The following is an 18,139-nucleotide window of genomic DNA, read 5'->3' as shown; positions in this document are numbered from 1 at the left end:
ATTAACCGCTTTACTAAAGCTTCGCTTCACATAGATTTCAACCTGTGCGTTGGATGTGCATTTCTTTAGCCGGCGAATATTTATTCGTTTTGGAGTTTGTCATTGCCCGTTTTTTTTTCTTCTTTCTTTTTTTTTCTTGGTGATGACATGTTATCATGATTTTATTATTCTTAGCCATGTCGCCACTTTCACATCTTTACGGACCATGACGGACATCCGCTGTCGACAACAAAACGTTCTCAGCTACACTCGCGACAGCATAAAAAATGCGTAAAGTACGACACACGCAAGCTGCAGACACGATAGCTTCGGATTACATTTTGAATATACGAGAAAACATCAATATGTTACGCGGAAGCTGAAAGACGAAGCCCCTTTTCAGCTGCCGTTTGAGGTTTGTATGAGTGGCCGCGGCCGCTAGATGGTGGTACCGTTAGCACGAAATGCATCCTCATTCTTGCAGGCCCTCCGCCTAGAGCAAGAGCGTTATTGAACTAATTGAATTTCTAAAAGCAAAATGCGTCAGAAAATTCGTCGCGTACGACTTGAAATCTGCAGACATGATAGCATCGGGTTCAAGTTTGAATGTACGACAAAACCTAATTCATTGACGCAGAAACTCAAACAGAAAGCCTTCCAGCTGCCGCTTGTTCTTGTGTGAACACCGCGCACGCGGGCACGAAAAATCCCGACCAACTATAGAGGCTAACAGCTTCGCTGTAAAATGCGAAGTCCCCCCCGTTGATTGCTGCGCAACTCGTTTTGCTTTTATTTGACGAGAAGCATGGTGGCAGGAAATAAATCTTCACAGATCGGCATTATATTCAAAATAGATCAGCGTCCATGGTTGTCGTTCCAGCGTCAGTGAATGTTTATTCACGATTTCTCGCTCGACATCATTAATAACAGTTAAAGCTCTGTACCACCGAAAGCCCAGAGTTATTTGCCGTAGTGGATATGCCTGAGAACTGCAGGGCAGTCTGTTCGGAACCGAAGTTAACAACTCATACCAACATAGGCGGCAAGCTATAATGTTTCCAGGGGGAGGGGGGATGCATATTACCTAGGGCATATTAATTGTTTCCAGTACCATGGAGCAGCCGCCAGTAATTCTTTCGTTACTGAGATTTAATTCGGTAATTGCAATTAATTATCTAACTCGAGAAGTACTGTTGTAATTATCAAAGTGTCATTGAGGCATTTTAGGTACCCCCAAAGGACATCTAACTGCGGTGTTTTCAGCGACGTACTAATTGCGCACAATTTTTTTCTACTGGTAAAGAAACCCCACGAGAAATGAAAAATACCACGTGACTGCACCCCCCCCCCTTACATCATAAAGCAACACGCTCAAATAAGCTGATTCAGAGCAATTGATGTACCTGTCGCTAAGCCGCATGTACAGCGCATCACCTTGATAATGGTACGGAAGAAGCGCCAACAGCAGGTTTCTCGGTTTCGCAGCTATTCCTTCCTCTCATTTCTACCTCACATTTATGATCCGTATCTGAAGGTCGACTGATCACATTGATAACAAAAGCCTCTTGGTGACGCGGCCGAAGCGCCTCTCTGACCACGCACGAAGCGGGAAAAGCAACGGAATAGGCATAGAATGTTTCAAAATCTCGGCTCAGCTCGCACCGCATAGAAAGAGTGTGCACGCAGCTATATTTCGCGCCAGAAACTTGTTTCGGACCAAGCACAAATTAAAGTGAAGGTCTTATTTTTTGTTAGAGTGTATACGTGCTGTAAAATCAGGTTCGTGGCAAAAAAAAAGCGAAATAAACAGACCGAGAAGCGACTCACGTGTAGAGAAAGGGCAAGACCGATGCGTTCAAGAAAGTAAATGTACCACTTCTAAACGAGCAGAATTGGCAATGGGGACGTACGCACAAAAAAAAGAAGAAAATTATGCAGATCCCACGCACTGTGGGAACCGATGTAATCAAAGCTTTCCGTGCTGGCTGCTTTTATTGACGAAAATTAGCGGTGATGTCGACAGCGAAAGCTTAATTTCTTCAACGTTTAGTCTAACACGGGAGTAGTGAGTTGATATTACAGGTTACCTTGCGTGCACCACTGCTGTTTGTCTGCGTAGTACACAGAACAAAAGGGAGAAGTGTTTGCGTGAGGCGTCGTTGAGAGCCATATTTCATAACCTGTACCTCCCTCCATACGCGACTAGAGAATTTACGGTAAGCGCTGAAAGTATTTTTTTCTTATCTTCTTTTTTTTCGTACTACATTTAAATACTATTCAAGTTCGCCGAAAATATATCGTGTATCTAGCCGCGTTCATGGCCACTTGCGTACGGGAGACTCTTTTTTTTTATGAGGTTTAACGTGCCAAAACCACTTTCTGATTATAAGGCACGCCGTAGTGGAGGACTCCAGAAATTTCGACCACCTGGGGTTCTTTAAACGGGAGACTCCGAAACCACGTTGTTGGAAGCATTGAGAAATACTATGCCGTGCCACCTGCCGAGATCAGCGAAACCCGCCTACTGCGGTTAATTTAAGCATGTTTTCAGGCATTTGAGATATACTAAATGGGCTTAAACTGACTCTACCGACATGCCTCGCGCTGTCTTTCTAGCTAAAGCCCCCCCTCCCCCCCCCCCGCCCCCAGAAAAAGAGAAGAAGAAAAAATTGTGGCGCTTAAGGAAGATAAAAAAGTGATGAGAAGGTTTGCAGTGTCACGCAAACGTTAAGAAAAGATAACGTAACGACAACAGTTGCAAAGGTCAAATATAGATTTTAATCAAGTAAAAAAAAGAAAAAAGAAAACGCAGTAGTTTGAGTTCATTTATTTCTTCTGCATTTGCACTTATATTCGTTTTCGCGAGTTTCCGTTTGTACTCCTGTGCATCACGAGCATGTATTCGCAACGGTGAAAGGTCGTCAGTACGCCTGTATGGTTTGCCTAGCCGAGTTCACGGCCACCTGCACACGTCAGATACCGGAATTACATGGCCAGAACCGTTTAGATATCGTTCTATATTGAGAAACCTGCGGATCGTGGATAAACCAAAGAAGCTTTTAGGCGCGTATAGGGCCCTCTGAGCTGTACTTGTCGGCGATAAGGTAGCCTCGCCGCCTACGGGATTATCTGATTGAGCTATGTCGAATGCTCGGTTACCATAGTCGGAAGTTCGAACCCGTCTATAAGTTTATTTTTTATTATTTGATGATGGTGAGCTTGAAATTCACCTCCTCCAGTGCACAACATCTGCAGGCTTGGAGTGACGCCTGACACCGGCAAAATATGCCGAAAGCGAGTGGGGCTATATTAATAGAGGTACAACCACATTATGAAGGCCCACTAAGCTTCAACAAAGACACTCCCTCACCAGAACAGGAATTGGCCTCCCTGGTGCAGTAGTCGGCCACTACCTCCCGAATGATTCGTGCAATTAACCCGTGGCCCTCAGTCCCCAGCAGCTGCAGAGCACCTGACCAAGGCGGTGGTCAGACCTGTAACGCAGCAGAGGGTGCTAAGAATCTCTGGGTCCGGACAGGCCGCCGATGGAAACGGACCCTGTCAACCTTTAATTGCCAAACTCTGTCGAGTGAGGCTAGCTCAGTAGGACTCCTTGAGGAACTATCAGACATTGTTTGGGACATAATCGGCCTTAGTGAGATTAGAACTGGTGAGGCTTATACATTGCTGAATAACGGGCATGTCCGGCATTTCTACGCAAAGTTAGGGTATTTATATCTCGAAACTGGTGTCAGCTTGAAAATTCGTTGCAAGTGGATCCTGCGACCTCAACGGCTATAATTTGTAACTTGCAACATGGGCCATAATGTAATTAGTAAAAAATAATTAGTGAAATTTTATTAATTAATTGATTTAGCATCTAACTTTTTTGTGCAAGTATTGTCCGCCGCTTCGAGTACACCAGCTCATGAACTAGACGTGTGATATCTGCCACAGGCAACATTTAAAAATTTTTGAAAGTGTTCGATGAAATATATATATATATATATATATATATATATATATATATATATATATATATATATATATATATACAAAACAATCTTGAATAGCAGTTCCGCTTGAAGAAACTTCGTGGTATTGAGGGCCTTATAGGAATACAAGGCCGTCAATGGCCGTAAGAGTTTCAGAGGTTACAGCTTTTTTCAGAATCACAACGTGGTTTTCGTAAGTGACGATCAACAGAATCAGCATTATTAGAATTGAAAGAACTCGTACTAATAAACATCAAAAAGAAACTGATAACTCTAGCCTTAGTCATTCCATTATTATCCATTATTCAAAGGCGTTTGATTCACTTGACCATAACATTTTAACACAAGCTATCGATATGTGGAGTACGTGGTAAACCTTTATCTTTAATTAGATCTTACCTTTCCAGCAGAAGCCAGTACGTATGTATCGGCAAGCACAAATCATCCTTACTAACAATAACGACACGCGTACCACAAGGAAGCGTATTGGGACCGCTTCTGTTTAATGTTTACATAAATAGCATAACTAACATTGATTCGACAGTAAAGTTCATTATATAGGCAGATGATTGCACCGTGCTTCTTTCTGGTCCTGACACGACCAAACTGGCAGTTGACTGCAATCATATAGTTGACAAGCTTGTCAGCTGGTCTTCATCAAACTCGCATAAAATTAATTCTGCAAAAGCAAAAGTTATGTTCTTTCAAGCCAGAAACAATGCTATGAGGTTAGGGCACGTCATTAGATGCGGAAATGATGACATTTAAATAGTTGGGGAACTCATTTTACTCGGCGTAACACTATCTTCAAATCGTACGTGGGATTCACACATTTTCAACCTATGCAAAAATCTCGCGTCCGTCAGTGGTGCGATGTCGCGTTGTCGTGCGCTTCCTTTAAACATTAAAATCAAAATATATTACGCAATGTTTGCTTCTCGAATTAATTACTGTAGTTTGGTCTGGCTAACAACGACTAAAACAAACATAAAGAAAGTTCAAATATTGGAAAAAAAAGTTGTACGACAGATTGAAAACTTTGAATATTGTTAATCTAGTGTGAGCGCTTTTCTAAACTTCCGCATAATTCGCGTAAAAACCATGTATGACTATCGTGCCCTGGCGTCTTTTTATCATTCAAATAAAATATTTAGGCAGTACTTAGAAAAAACGGCAAGATTATGTGTGCACAGGCCTGTGTTAAATAAATTCTGCAGAGACATGTGGTTTCTCCCAAGTTATCGCACAAATTACGAACTACAAATGCTGCAACACAATCTCCCTTTACTTCTGAACAAATACAAAGATTATATATATATATTATATATATATATATTATAGGATTATATATTATATATTAAGGATTATATATATATATATATATATATAATCCTCGTATTTCTGGTTCTTGTGTGTTGATGATGCACTCTTTTTATTTTCATTTTATATTAATTCTATTAGTCGGTTTTGTTTATCTGCATATATGCTTAAATATTCACTTCATGTATTGTTAACTGTTTCGTTTTTGCCGTTTCGCTGTATCTGCCTTGTAACGGCTACTTGGGCCTCTGTCAAGCTGTCTACACAGCTTTTAGCCATCCAGTACCGTCTGATGAATAAACCGAATTGAAATTGAATTGAAAATACAAGACCTCATAGTAGAAAGCGTTTCAATTTCACAGCCTGAGTTCTCTCGCACCACAATCTGGCGTCCTCGTCGGTGTAACCTTCCTTCATGTAATTGTTGTATACTTTGCTATCACTAATACTGCTTCGCCTTTCCGGAGAAACTGCAGTATCTCTCTCTTTTTCTTTCCGTGAGTCCGAATATAAGCGCTGCTACGCATGACTGCAGTTGATTCTCATTTTGAGTGAACCCGGCTTGCCCCATTTCGGTGTCCAGGGTGTATACAGGGTGTCCCAACAATCATGCACCAAGACTTTAAAAAAATAGCAATTGCGTTACTCGGTGAAAACCTAGTGCATATTAATTGTTTCCAGTACAGTGGAGCAGCCGCCAGTAATTCTTTTGTTACGGAGATTTAATTCGGTAATTGTAATTAATTATCTAACTCGAGAAGTACTGTCGTAATTATCAAAAAGTGTCAATGAGGCATTTGTACGTACCACCAAATGATTTCTAACTGTGGTGTTTTCAGCGACGTACTAATTACGTACAATTTTTTCCGACTGGCAAAGAAACCTCACTAAATATGAAAAATACCATGTGACTGTGCTCCCACCCACATCATAAAGCGGCGCCCTCAAATAAGCCGATTGAAAGCAACTGCATTGCCTGTCGCAAACCTGAAGAGACAGCGCATCACCTTGATAATGGTACGGAAGGAGCACCCAAGGAGGTTATATAAAAACTCAATTTTCTTTAACCTCCTTTGGAGCACCAACGAAAGGCTTCGCAGCTTTGCAGCTATTCCTTCCTCTCGTTTCAACGTTCCGTCTCTCAAGGCCGACTGATCACATTGATAACAAAAGCCCCTTCATAACGCGACCGATGCGCCTCTCTGATCACGCACGAAACGCGAAAAGCAATGGAATAGTCACAGAAAGTTTCAAAATCCCGGCTCTAGCTGCTCGCACCGCATCGAAAGAGTGCGCGCGCAGGTATATTTCGCACCAGGAACTTGCTTCGGACCACAGCCAAATTAAAGGGATGGTCAATGGCGTAGCGAAAAAAAATTACGGGGTTTTTACGTGCCAAAACCACTTTCTGATTATGAGGCACGCCGTAGTGGAGGACTCCGGAAATTTCGACCCCCTGGGGTTCTTTAACGTTCACCTAAATCTAAGTACACGGGTGTCTTCGCATTTCTCCCCCATCGAAATGCGGCCGCCGTGGCCGGGATTCGATCCCACGACCTCGTGCTCAGCAGCCCAACACCATAGGCACTGAGCAACCAAGGCGGGCGCGTAGCTAGGTCGTCTGGCACCGGCGGCGCATAGGTCTTCTGAAACGTAGCAGTGCCCGCTCCGTTTTGTGAGCCTGCGATGCGTGGGGCCATGATCCAACAATCTTAGCCTCTGAAAATGGTATGCTATGCAATGGGCTTAACACCCTCCGAAGAACGTCGCGTTCAATTTCATAGAGATTACAAAATGCAACACGTGCGCGATCGTCTCTTCCCATTTGCACGAGTCACATATCGGTGTGTCGGTCATTCCCATAAGGAATAAGTAGGCTTTCGTAAAAGCCACCCCTAACCAGAGGCGGCACAGTAAAGTTGCATCATGACGGAAGAAGTTCGATTGAATCCACAGCCTCAATGTAGGATTAGCAGTGGCCCGTAGAGCGGCAAGTTCTGTTTCCGTAGAGGTCGTTATATGGAACACTTTGAACGTAATTGTGACTTGTAAGGCCGGGGATGATGGCAGCGCTTGTGGAGCTGGTGGCTGAGAAAGATCAATCAGTGTAAATCTGCGTGCTTTGTTCATATGTCTCGTTCAGTAATGACAGTGTGAACAGACGTAGAGCCACTGTTGATTGACGGGTCTTCTTCGTAATTCCCGGAATCGTGAGGCGTACTTGTGGCTGTCGTACGCTCCAGAGGGGTAACAGTGGTCTTGCTGCTGGCTAAAGCCCAACGGAAGGTAGCCTTGATGTGTCGCAGCAAGTTTGGAAAATGCGGGTTGAGGTCTTTGGGCTGGCAATGCAGCAATATAGTGACTGGGTAATGTGTGCTCTAAGGTTGTCAATCGTTATATATGTTGGAACCAAGTAGTCTCTAGCAATCATGATTGTTGCGTGAGTCGAGGCGCATCGTGGTAGTCCAAGACACGTCACCTGGCCTTGCAAACTTTCGAGGGTACGAATGTTTGTTTTACATGTGTTCTCCAAAACCGGCAAGCTGTACCGTAAAAAGCCCAGAAACAGTGCTCTGTATAGCGGCAGCATGGTCCATACCGACGTGCCCCAGGTTTTCCCGCACAGGAAACTCACTATATATACAATTGAAATTAGTCTCCGCTTCAAGTAGATGCAGCGGGGGCTCCATGAAAGGTGCCTGTCAATAATCACACCTAAGAAGCCGTGATATTTTTGGTATTTGATACTCTGGCCATTGAGAGAAACAAGGTACGGTGCCATGGGCTTGCAACTAAATGTGATTAACGCGCATTTTTCAATGGACACTCTAAGGCCTTGTTTGCGGAGATACGAACAAGTTCGGGTGGCTGCCCGCTGAATTCTTGCGCGCTCTTGAAGACGAGTCACTGCTGAAGACGGAAGGCAAATATCACAAGCGTATATCATCATCATCATCATCATCATCATCATAAGCCCGGTTACGCCCACTGCAGGGCAAAGGCCTCTCCCATATTTCTCCAACAACCCCGGTCATGTACTAATTGTGGCCATGTCGTCCCTGCAAATTTCTTAATCTCATCCGCCCACCTAACTTTCTGCCGTCCCCTGCTACGCTTCCCTTCCCTTGGAATCCAGTCCGTAACCCTTAATGTCCATCGGTTATCTTCCCTCCTCATTACATGTCCTGCCCATGCCCATTTCTTTTTCTTGATTTCAACTAAGATGTCATTAACTCGCGTTTGTTCCCTCACCCAATCTGCTCTTTTCTTATCCCTTAACGTTACACCTATCATTCTTCTTTCCATAGCTCGTTGCGTCGTCCTCAATTTGAGTAGAACCCTTTTCGTAAGCCTCCAGGTTTCTGCCCCGTAGGTGAGTACTGGTAAGACACAGCTATTATACACTTTTCTTTTGAGGGATAATGGCAACCTGCTGTTCATGATCTGAGAATGCCTGCCAAACACACCCCAGCCCATTCTTATTCTTCTGATTATTTCTCTCTCATGATCCGGATCCGCAGTCACTACCTGCCCTAAGTAGATGTATTCCCTTACGACTTCCAGTGCCTCGCTGCCTATTGTAAACTGCTGTTCTCTTCCGAGACTGTTAAACATTACTTTAGTTTTCTGCAGATTAATTTTTAGACCCACTCTTCTGCTTTGCCTCTCCAGGTCAGTGAGCATGCATTGCAGTTGGTCCCCTGAGTTACTAAGCAAGGCAATATCATCAGCGAATCGCAAGTTACTAAGGTATTCTCCATTAACTTTTATCCCCATTTCTTCCCAATCCAGGTCTCTGAATACCTCCTGTAAACACGCTGTGAATAGCATTGGAGAGATCGTATCTCCCTGCCTGACGCCTTTCTTTATTGAGATTTTGTTGCTTTCTCTATGGAGGACTACGGTGGCTGTGGAGCCGCTATAGATATTTTTCAGTATTTTTACATATGGCTCGCCTACACCCTGATTCCGTAATGCCTCCATGACTGCTGAGGTTTCGACAGAATCAAATGCTTTCTCGTAATCAATGAAAGCTATATATAAGGGTTGGTTGTATTCCGCACATTTCTCTATCACCTGATTGATAGTGTGAATATGATCTATTGTTGAGTTGCCTTTACGGAATCCTGCCTGTTCCTTTGCTTGACAGAAGTCTAAGGTGTTCCTGATTCTATTTGCGATTACCTTAGTAAATAGTTTGTAGGCAACGGACAGTAAGCTGATCGGTCTATAATTTTTCAAGTCTTTGGCGTCCCCTTTTTATGGATTAGGATTATGTTAGCGTTTTTCCAAGATTCCGGTACGCTCGACGTTATGAGGCATTGCGTATACAGGGTGGCCAGTTTCTCTAGAACAATCTGCCCACCATCCTTCAGTAAATCTGCTGTTACCTGATCCTCTCGAGCTGCCTTCCCCCTTTGCATATCTCCCAAGGCTTTGTTTACTTCTTCCGGTGTTACCTGTGGGATTTCGAATTCCTCTAGACTATTTTCTTTTTCATTATTGTCGTGGGTGGCACTGGTACTGTATAAATCTCTATAGAACTCCTCAGCCACTTGTACTATCTCATCCATATTAGTAATGATACTGCCGGCTTTGCCTCTTAACCCATACATCTGATTCTTGCCAATTCCTAATTTCTTCTTCACTGTTTTTAGGCTTCCTCCGTTCCTGAGAGCATGTTCAATTCTATCCATATTATACTTCCTTATGTCAGCTGTCTTACGCTTGTTGATTAACTTCGAAAGTTCTGCCAGTTCTATTCTAGCTGTAGGGTTAGAGGCTTTCATACATTGGCGTTTCTTGATGAGATCTTTCGTCTCCTGCGATAGTTTACTGGTATCCTGCCTAACGGAGTTACCACCGAGTTACATTGATATATGAATCGTCTTGGGTAATATTTCAGCAAGGCTAACCATCGTTAGATTAAAGAGAATAGGGCTCAATACACCTCCCTGTGGGACGTCACCGTGACAACAACAAAATGACAAAGAGATGGTTAGCTATGACTAGGAGACAGTGTTTTTATTCAACACCGCGAAACTGATACAAAACAAATACAAACGATACAAAACTGATAAATGGAAAACTGCATACTGACGACACACAAACCACGCACCAGCGCCCCTCACACGAAACGTTCCGCTACCATTTACACCCAGTCAGGCTGTCTTCAGACATATATGGCAACCCCCTCCACCTGGCACCTGGGGCCCGCGGCCTCTGCGCCCCCCCCCCCCCCTTTACTGCGCCACTGGGGACGGTTTTATTTTTCATGCGAGTGTATACATGTTGTAAAAAAGGTTCCTGGCAAAAAATAAAAGCGAAATAATAAACAGACCGAGAAGCGACCCACATATAGAGAAAAGGCAAAACCGATGCGTTCAAGAAAGTAAATATACCACTTCTAAATGAGCCGAATTGGCAATCCTGCACATACACAAAAAATGAAAAACATCAGATTTCAGTGTGCCCTTATTATCTATGAATTCGTAAGCGCCGTTGAACACCAGCTGCTGTCTATAGAGGACGTGTTCGAATACAATGTAGGTGTCCTTCTGAAGCTACGCAGCAATGAGACCGCTTCATCACATCTTCTGTGGCTTTTTTGATGAACGACGCTGGAATTCTACGGCAGATATCCGTTATCCTCACCTTAAGCTCATTTGACGTCCGTCTCGATCATGTAAACACGATCTTTCACATAATCCTAAAAAAAGAAATCGAGTGGAGAGCGGTCGGGTGACCTATAGCCGGCCAATTTACAGGCCCGTGCCTTCCACTCTATCGCGCATGAAAAGTCACATCCAGCCAGTTTCGTGCTCGGCTGCTGCTGTGTGCGGGTTCCCCATCTTGCTGATACCACAGAAGTGGAAGACGTGACAGCGGGACTTCGCTGACAAACTCATCCATCACTCCTTCAAAGATTTCGTCCCTGTAACGCTGTCCAGTCAGCGTGTGATAGAAGATGGGACCGATTTTAGCGCCGGCGCAAATTCCGAACCAAACATTGAACCACCACTGGTACGGCCCCCTTGTGAGCTTTACCCAGTGTGGATTGGAGTCACTCCAATAGCGTGCATTCTTCAAATTTACCCAGGCGTTTCCCTGAAACTTGGCTTCATCTTGCACATGATGTTGCTCAAAAAGCCCGGTGGCTCGTCGGCTTTTGTGAGGACCCAATTCGAGAAATCTAGACGATTCTGCAAGTCCTTATCTTCTGAGCATTGTTGCAGGTTAAGATGGTACGGGTGAAAGGCCGAGTAATTGAGAAACCTCCAAACTGACGACTTGGAAATTGGTACCTTGGCGGCCAGGTCCTGCAGGCTAGCATGAGGGTTTGAGGCCATAAATGCTAGAACATCCGTGCGTAGGCTGGGACTCAAAGATGGAGTCCTCCACCGCTGTTTTTGTAAGTTGCCGCTTTGTCTAAAGTTTTCATAATTTCTGATGATAGTCGGGGCGTTTGGTCTACCAGCACACTTGCATGACTGGTTTATATATTCGCTGCCTTCATCTTGTTGCCATTTTCAGCTCCCAAGGCAAGGATCATGTTTTCATTCTGCTCAATAAAGACATGGCGACTGGGAAACAAAACGCACCTTTAAACCTAACCCGCCGTGGTTGCTCAGTGGCTATGGTGTTAGGCTGCTGAGCACGAGGTCGCGGGATCGAATCCCGGCCACGGCGGCCGCATTTCGATGGGGGCGAAATGCGAAAACACCCGTGTATTTAGATTTAGGTGCACGTTAAAGAACCCCAGGTGGTCAAAATTTCCGGAGTCCCCAACTACGGCGTGCCTCATAATCAGAAAGTGGTTTTGGCACGTAAAACCCCATATATTACCTTTAAACCTTTGCGCTGACGTTGTCAGTTCACTTTTGTGGTGATAGGTGCTGTGGTAAAAAAAAAGAAAAAAAATGAGAAAAATACCATCCGTGCACTTTATCTACGCAAAGACAACAGCTATCACAGCTTGTTTCCAACTAAGATCAAACGGGTCGTGTCACTTCAGCCGGGGCGCGGCAGATAAGGAACTATATATAGCTCGATCACGATGTTTTTCTTTATTTCCTTAATTTCGTTCTGGCTAACTCAGAAGGAGCTTGTTCGACGGCGCTGCTTTATGATGCGGGTGGGAGCGCAGTCACGTGGTCTTTTGCATAGTTCGCGGGGTTTAATTATCAGTCGAAAAAATTAGTACGCCATTAGTACGTCGCAGAAAATACCGCAATTAGATGTCGCTTGGCTGTGCCTATATATGCCTCATTGACACTTTGATAACTAAGATAGTACGTGTCGAGCTAGATAAATATTTACAGTTACCTAATTAAATATCAGTAATGAAAAAATTACTGGCAGCTACGCCACTGTACTGGAAACAGCATGCACTAGGTTTTCTTCGAGTAACTCAATAGCACTTTTTTTAATCTGGGTGCCTGATGGTTAATTGAGACACCCTGTACCTGTGCGTGCAAGTGACGATAATTCCATCCGTAATAAATGTTGTAAATTAATATAAAAGTTCTGTTTATTTCATGAGTCATTAGCATTGCTCACTGGAAAGAGAAGCAGTACTGTGACACATATCATTCATGTGCATTTTGCACGCCGTTGATAAAAGACTGCCGAAGGGGTCAAAAAAGCACGCAAAGCAATTTGAAGCGAGGTGAACATAATATTCATTCTCTAGGAATATGCTATTCATACCTTTAGAAATAATATTTAATTGGCACTTTTTCTTTTTCAAAAATATAATAAACATTGTCCTGCGTGTATATTTAAATATATTGTATATGTGCATGGCGCTTACAGTGTAAACTTAGAACAATGTTGAAGTGAGAAAATATGGATGAGCCAGCCATAGTGCTTCTAACGCGCTTGTGTCAGGATTTGCAAATAAAGTGAAAGTATGAATTAAAAGCTGTGCACGTCGGCGCCAAAAAGGATGCAGTAAGCTATTAGCCACCGCTTCGTGCTGTCCTTTCTTCGTTTCGTGTGTTCCTTGCGGTAACTTCCCAAATCATTAGCCACAATACAATTTTAAGTAGAAAGGCCGAGGCAAGTCAAGAGAAACCTCAAATGATGTGGGTGACAAAACTCAGGTAATAACATTTTAGTTGTGTGTGTGTGTGTGGGGGGGGGGGGGGGTAGGTTTCGGCATCACCGTCGCCGGGCGGGAGGGGCTTGGCCACCTTCGGAAAACTCCGGAGGGAGCTCGGGTCCCGGAGCCATCCCCCCCCCCCATCTCCCCCGTAATCAGCGCCTATGCATACCAACATCCAAGTTAACAACTCATACAGTAGCACTGCATTGTTTTAATCACGGAAGGTGCACATGGTGCAGCATCTCCTGGACATAATGTTGTATTTCAATGGACACAGAGCTACATTGGCGCTTCCAGAAATTACCAAGCAGATGAACTGGCAAAACGGGTTCACGAACACGGCGGACTCTACGCATCAGTCTTTTGTTTAGAAGTGGCATAAAGCACATCTAAAGAAAACTTAGTACAGAAGGTTCTTTTTTTTTGTCGACAAAATGTTTTCGTCGATGCAGCAAAAAGATAATACTGCATGCAGCGGGCCCTGGACTAAAATTCCGATCTATTAGCTTACCCAGAGACGCGGAAACTATTTCATCGACTCCAGGATTAGGTCTTCCACTAAGAAACGACTTCCTGCGTAAAATTGAGCGCACTGAATCCGCATCACGTGCTTCTGTTGAACCAGATGAGGACATCTCGCGTGTATACTTGTCTGTTGTATGCCCGGCAGAGGCGAAAACTGTGCTTCAAGCTTAGAGCGCTGGAGAATTTACGCTAAAGGCCCTTTCAGGATGTTTTCTTAGATCTTGGCCATATGCACTATATCCAGACATTGCAAGGATGACATGCGCTGTGCGAAGTTTTTTTTTTGTTACGTGTAACAAAGCTTCTATGAATGCCGTCATGGTGTGCTCGCGTTTGGTCTTAGTGAGCTTTTTTTTCTCTCTTAAACTCGTGCCTAAATGTGTGACGCTGCATTTTCCACCATTTGTTTCTCTTTCATTTTTTTTTACTTGTCCTTTGGTAGACTAAAATTGCACGTTGGGCTTGGTATGTCATGATGGAGGCAAAAGAAGAAAAGGCTGGAATAGAACAACTTGGCAAATATGGGGACGTATTTTGCGATGATCACTATCGGCAACAGTGTCGCCTCGGATATGTATACTGTGACGATCACTTCGGCGATACTATCGCCTTTGCGTGACGTACTGGTCAACCAGCCAATCAGCGTGCGCCTGACGTCGATAGCACTAAGTCAGGCGAAGGCGATAGTATCGCCGAAGTGATCGTCGCAGTATACAGGGTGTTTCAGCGAACACTTTCAAAAATATTTAAAACTTTCCTGTGGCAGATATCACAATTCTAGTTCAGGAGCTGGTCTACTCGAAGCGGCGGACAATACTTGCACAAAACATTGAGATCCGAAATCGACTAATCAATAACAATTCACTAATTAAGTTTTTAACTAGTTACATTATGGCCCATATTGCAATCTGCAAATTATAGCCGTGGAATTCGCAATGCGGATCCACTTGGAACGAATATTCAAGGTGACACCAGTTTCGAGATATAAATTCCCGAACTTTGCGGAGAAATGCATTGGCGTTCCAGTTAATTTGTTAACAAAACGTCGTCTCATACGCTGAAGCACGCAAGTAACTGGAGCGCCAAAGTTCGGGAATTTATATCTCGAAACTGGTGTCGTCCTGCGAATTCGTTCCAAGTGGATCCGCCTTGCGAAGTCCACTGCCAGAATTTGTAGATTGCAATATGGGTCATACGATAATTAGCTAGAAAGTTCATTAGTGAATTCTTAATAATTAGTCTATTTTGCATTACATTTTTTTGTGCATGTAGTGTCCGCCGCTTCGAGTAGACCGGCTCATAAACTAGAATTGAGCCCTCTGCCACAGGCAACCTTTAAAAAATTTTGAAAGTGCTCGCTGAAACACGCTGTATATCCCCTGGACTATTCACGAAGCACGTCTGACTGATTCTGCTAGTTGCTCTTTTCTGACCGCATCTTTTGTAGCCTCGGCAATAACGTGGCGCAAATTTATCTTTAATAGCAACTAGCCGTTAACAAAATATACAAAAAGGAGGGAAAAATAAAGAAGAAAAGCTGAAATTTCAACGTAAGTACACTCCTACGAACGCTTTAAATGATAATTTTCTTGGGAATCAAACCTACAAAATTTCCCGTTATTCTCATATGACAAATACTACATGCGCATGACATCCAGCAGTGATTAAGCAAAAATGTCATGTACTGCTTGTTTTCCCTCCTTCGTGTATTTAGCTTTGGAACTTTTCCTCGTTACAGGTGAGATGTAAACATAGATGTGTGAGCGCGTGAAAGTGAACGCATGAACCACGGTATAAAATGCATGAACGCGGAAACTGTGCTACGCGCAATCTGAAATTACCAAACGATGCAGTGAAATCAGCAATGCTAGCCTTACCTATACGTGTTTCACACGAGGCTGCGCAACGATTTCTACAAATAACAGGCAATTGACGGTCACGATTCTCGAGTTCTTGGCCGGTATAATGTAACGATTCATTCATTAAAGCAGCAAATTGGGCGTCTTGGTACATATGTGAAAAGGCGGCAGCGCAAAATGACAACGACGGAGACGACAATTAAGGACTAGCGCTGATACACGGTCAACGCTCGTCCTTAATTGTCGCCTCGTGTCCATCCGCGTTTTCTTGCGCCGCCGCCTTTTCAAGTAACGATTCCTTTCACTCGATCACATTCCATTCTTATCCAAAGCTAACGACCAGTCGATCCTGGTGACGGCGTGCGAAAGGGAAAAAGCACTGGAATTGGAGTCGTTACATTGTCCAGGCATTTTTTTTTCGTGAATACAACCACTGATGCATGAGTGCCTCTTTTGTTATTGTCAATATTATTGTTACCCGCCGTGGTTGCTCAGTGGCTATGGTGTTGTGCTGCTGAGCACGAGGTCGCGGGATCGAATCCCGGCCATGGCGGCCGCATTTCGATGGGGGCGAAGACACCCGTGTACTTAGGTGCACGTTAAAGATCCCCAGGTGGTCGAAATTTCCGGAGTCCTCCACTACGGCGTGCCTCATAATCAGAAAGTGGTTTTGGCACGTAAAACCCCGAAATTTTTAATATTTTTGTTGCTCTTGTTCTGAGCAGCATTTTGTTTAGCTGTCACGCCCACCTTGTAACACGCACCTAGTGATAATCACCGCGCGTTCGTTGTTAAAATTACATAGCTGCCCGAGCAAGCTAGCTAACAATTTTTACAATTTAGTGACTGCAAGAAAAGCCTGCGTTCGTTGTCCAAAACGCCGGCCAATAATGCTTCAGCAAGCGGGAAGAACTGCACAGCCATTGTTGAGAACTCGCTCGTCAAAATTATGGCGTAAATTGGCAAACCGCAATGGTCAAAAATGTGGTATAAGCAAGGAATTCAAGCGGCAAAAATTATGCTTTTCACTGTCAGGCGCACACAGACCACACGGATTGTACTGGCCGATTTAGTATTGTTCAGTTTAGTTGCAGACGCCCGTAGTGCTTAGATTTCGGTGCAGGTCAAGCCCTCCACCTACACGGCTCTGTTCACAGCCCCACGCGACAGCATAGGGACCGTCACTCCTCCGTCATCACTCAGTGTTTACATAACGGATGCAGCACTTTCTCTAAATTACGGCCGATGCACTAACGAGGCACGCAGTACGCCGGATGTCATAACAGAACAAACAGCACAGGATATACGTACGACAGGGAACCGTCCCACGCAGCTGAGCATCTGCCTGTCGTTGCGGCGCGCTGTTGAACGCTTGTGCACACGCAGGTCCCGCCGGCTGTGGAAGTGGGATTATCCGTGGAGCAGAGATAATGTTCTCCCAAGCCGAGTCGCTGGAACCGGTCGCTTAGTGTAGTGGCCACGCGCGATGTGCTTGCGCCATCGCGGTGCGTGCAAGGCCACCGCTGACGCGCACTCGAATCCGCCGAGCCTCGAAACAGGTGAAAGAGGCGAAGCGCAGAGGCGTGGCGTGCAGCTAGCGTTACGCCGAAGGGAGCGCGCTCTCTTAGACAAAGTTGGGTCACGGACTTCCAACCGCCGCTATAGCGTGGCGTTTTCGAGGGAAGTTGGTCGAGTCGGCTCACTTGAACGCAGTACAAACGCTTGTAGATTTGCATTTTCGAACGCAAATCGCTGCTGTTTCCGCCCTGAAGCATCCTAGGGGTTGTGAATTAGTAGGCCACCGTTTCTTGTTCTCCTCTACAGAAGTTGAGATGGGTTCTTGCAGACAATTACTCCCGTATTCGCAAATGTGCCTTGACTTGAAGCTCATGCTTGACTTAATCTAGATAATGCCTGAAGTGACTGTGTCCAAAACGCTCATTGCGTTTCCTTCGGCGGGTTCACATCAGACGTTATTTTGACGCAGTCAAGCATGAGCTTCAAGTTAAGGCCCATTTTTCAATACGGGGCTCAGATGTTTAGTAGCGAAGGCGGTAACATGATGTAGATGGCGTCGCTTATCAACGGTCGGCTAGACTGTGGCTAGATAGTAGAAGAAGAATCTTCAGTCATTTTTCCCATCCTACCCACCCCTGTCAATTGCTGCCTTCCTGCATAAAACAAAGCTCACACAACTCCAATAGTTTGCCTCTAAGTATCAATAAGGATGTTCGAAAGTAATTGCTCCCTTGAAAATAGCTCGCCTTTCATTCCTCCTTATCTATCCAACAATGTACCTCAACCACAGTGTAGCCAAGAGATTCATGCGGGAATTCGGGAAGTTATGGAAATAC

At 44.4% G+C, this 18,139-nt stretch overlaps 1 protein-coding gene across 3 annotated transcripts in view; it reads right to left on the bottom strand.

Annotated features, from left to right (window-relative positions):
* Positions 1-17,677, bottom strand: part of LOC135896064 (alpha-tocopherol transfer protein-like) — a 51,988-nt gene extending 34,311 nt beyond the window's left edge. The window contains exon 1 of one of the 3 annotated variants that reach the window (XM_065424396.2): positions 17,097-17,677. The gene's annotated coding sequence lies outside the window, so the exon portion shown is untranslated. Of the gene's footprint in view, positions 1-3,349; positions 3,474-17,096 lie in introns of those variants that run through there. The other 2 variants (XM_065424393.2, XM_065424395.1) reach the window with 2 other exon arrangements.
* Positions 17,678-18,139: the final 462 nt, after the last annotated feature.

The sequence above is a fragment of the Dermacentor albipictus genome, chromosome 1, assembly GCF_038994185.2.
Source record: "Dermacentor albipictus isolate Rhodes 1998 colony chromosome 1, USDA_Dalb.pri_finalv2, whole genome shotgun sequence".
NCBI classification, from domain to species: Eukaryota; Metazoa; Arthropoda; class Arachnida; order Ixodida; family Ixodidae; genus Dermacentor; species Dermacentor albipictus.
This window is presented reverse-complemented; position numbering and strand designations above follow the sequence as displayed.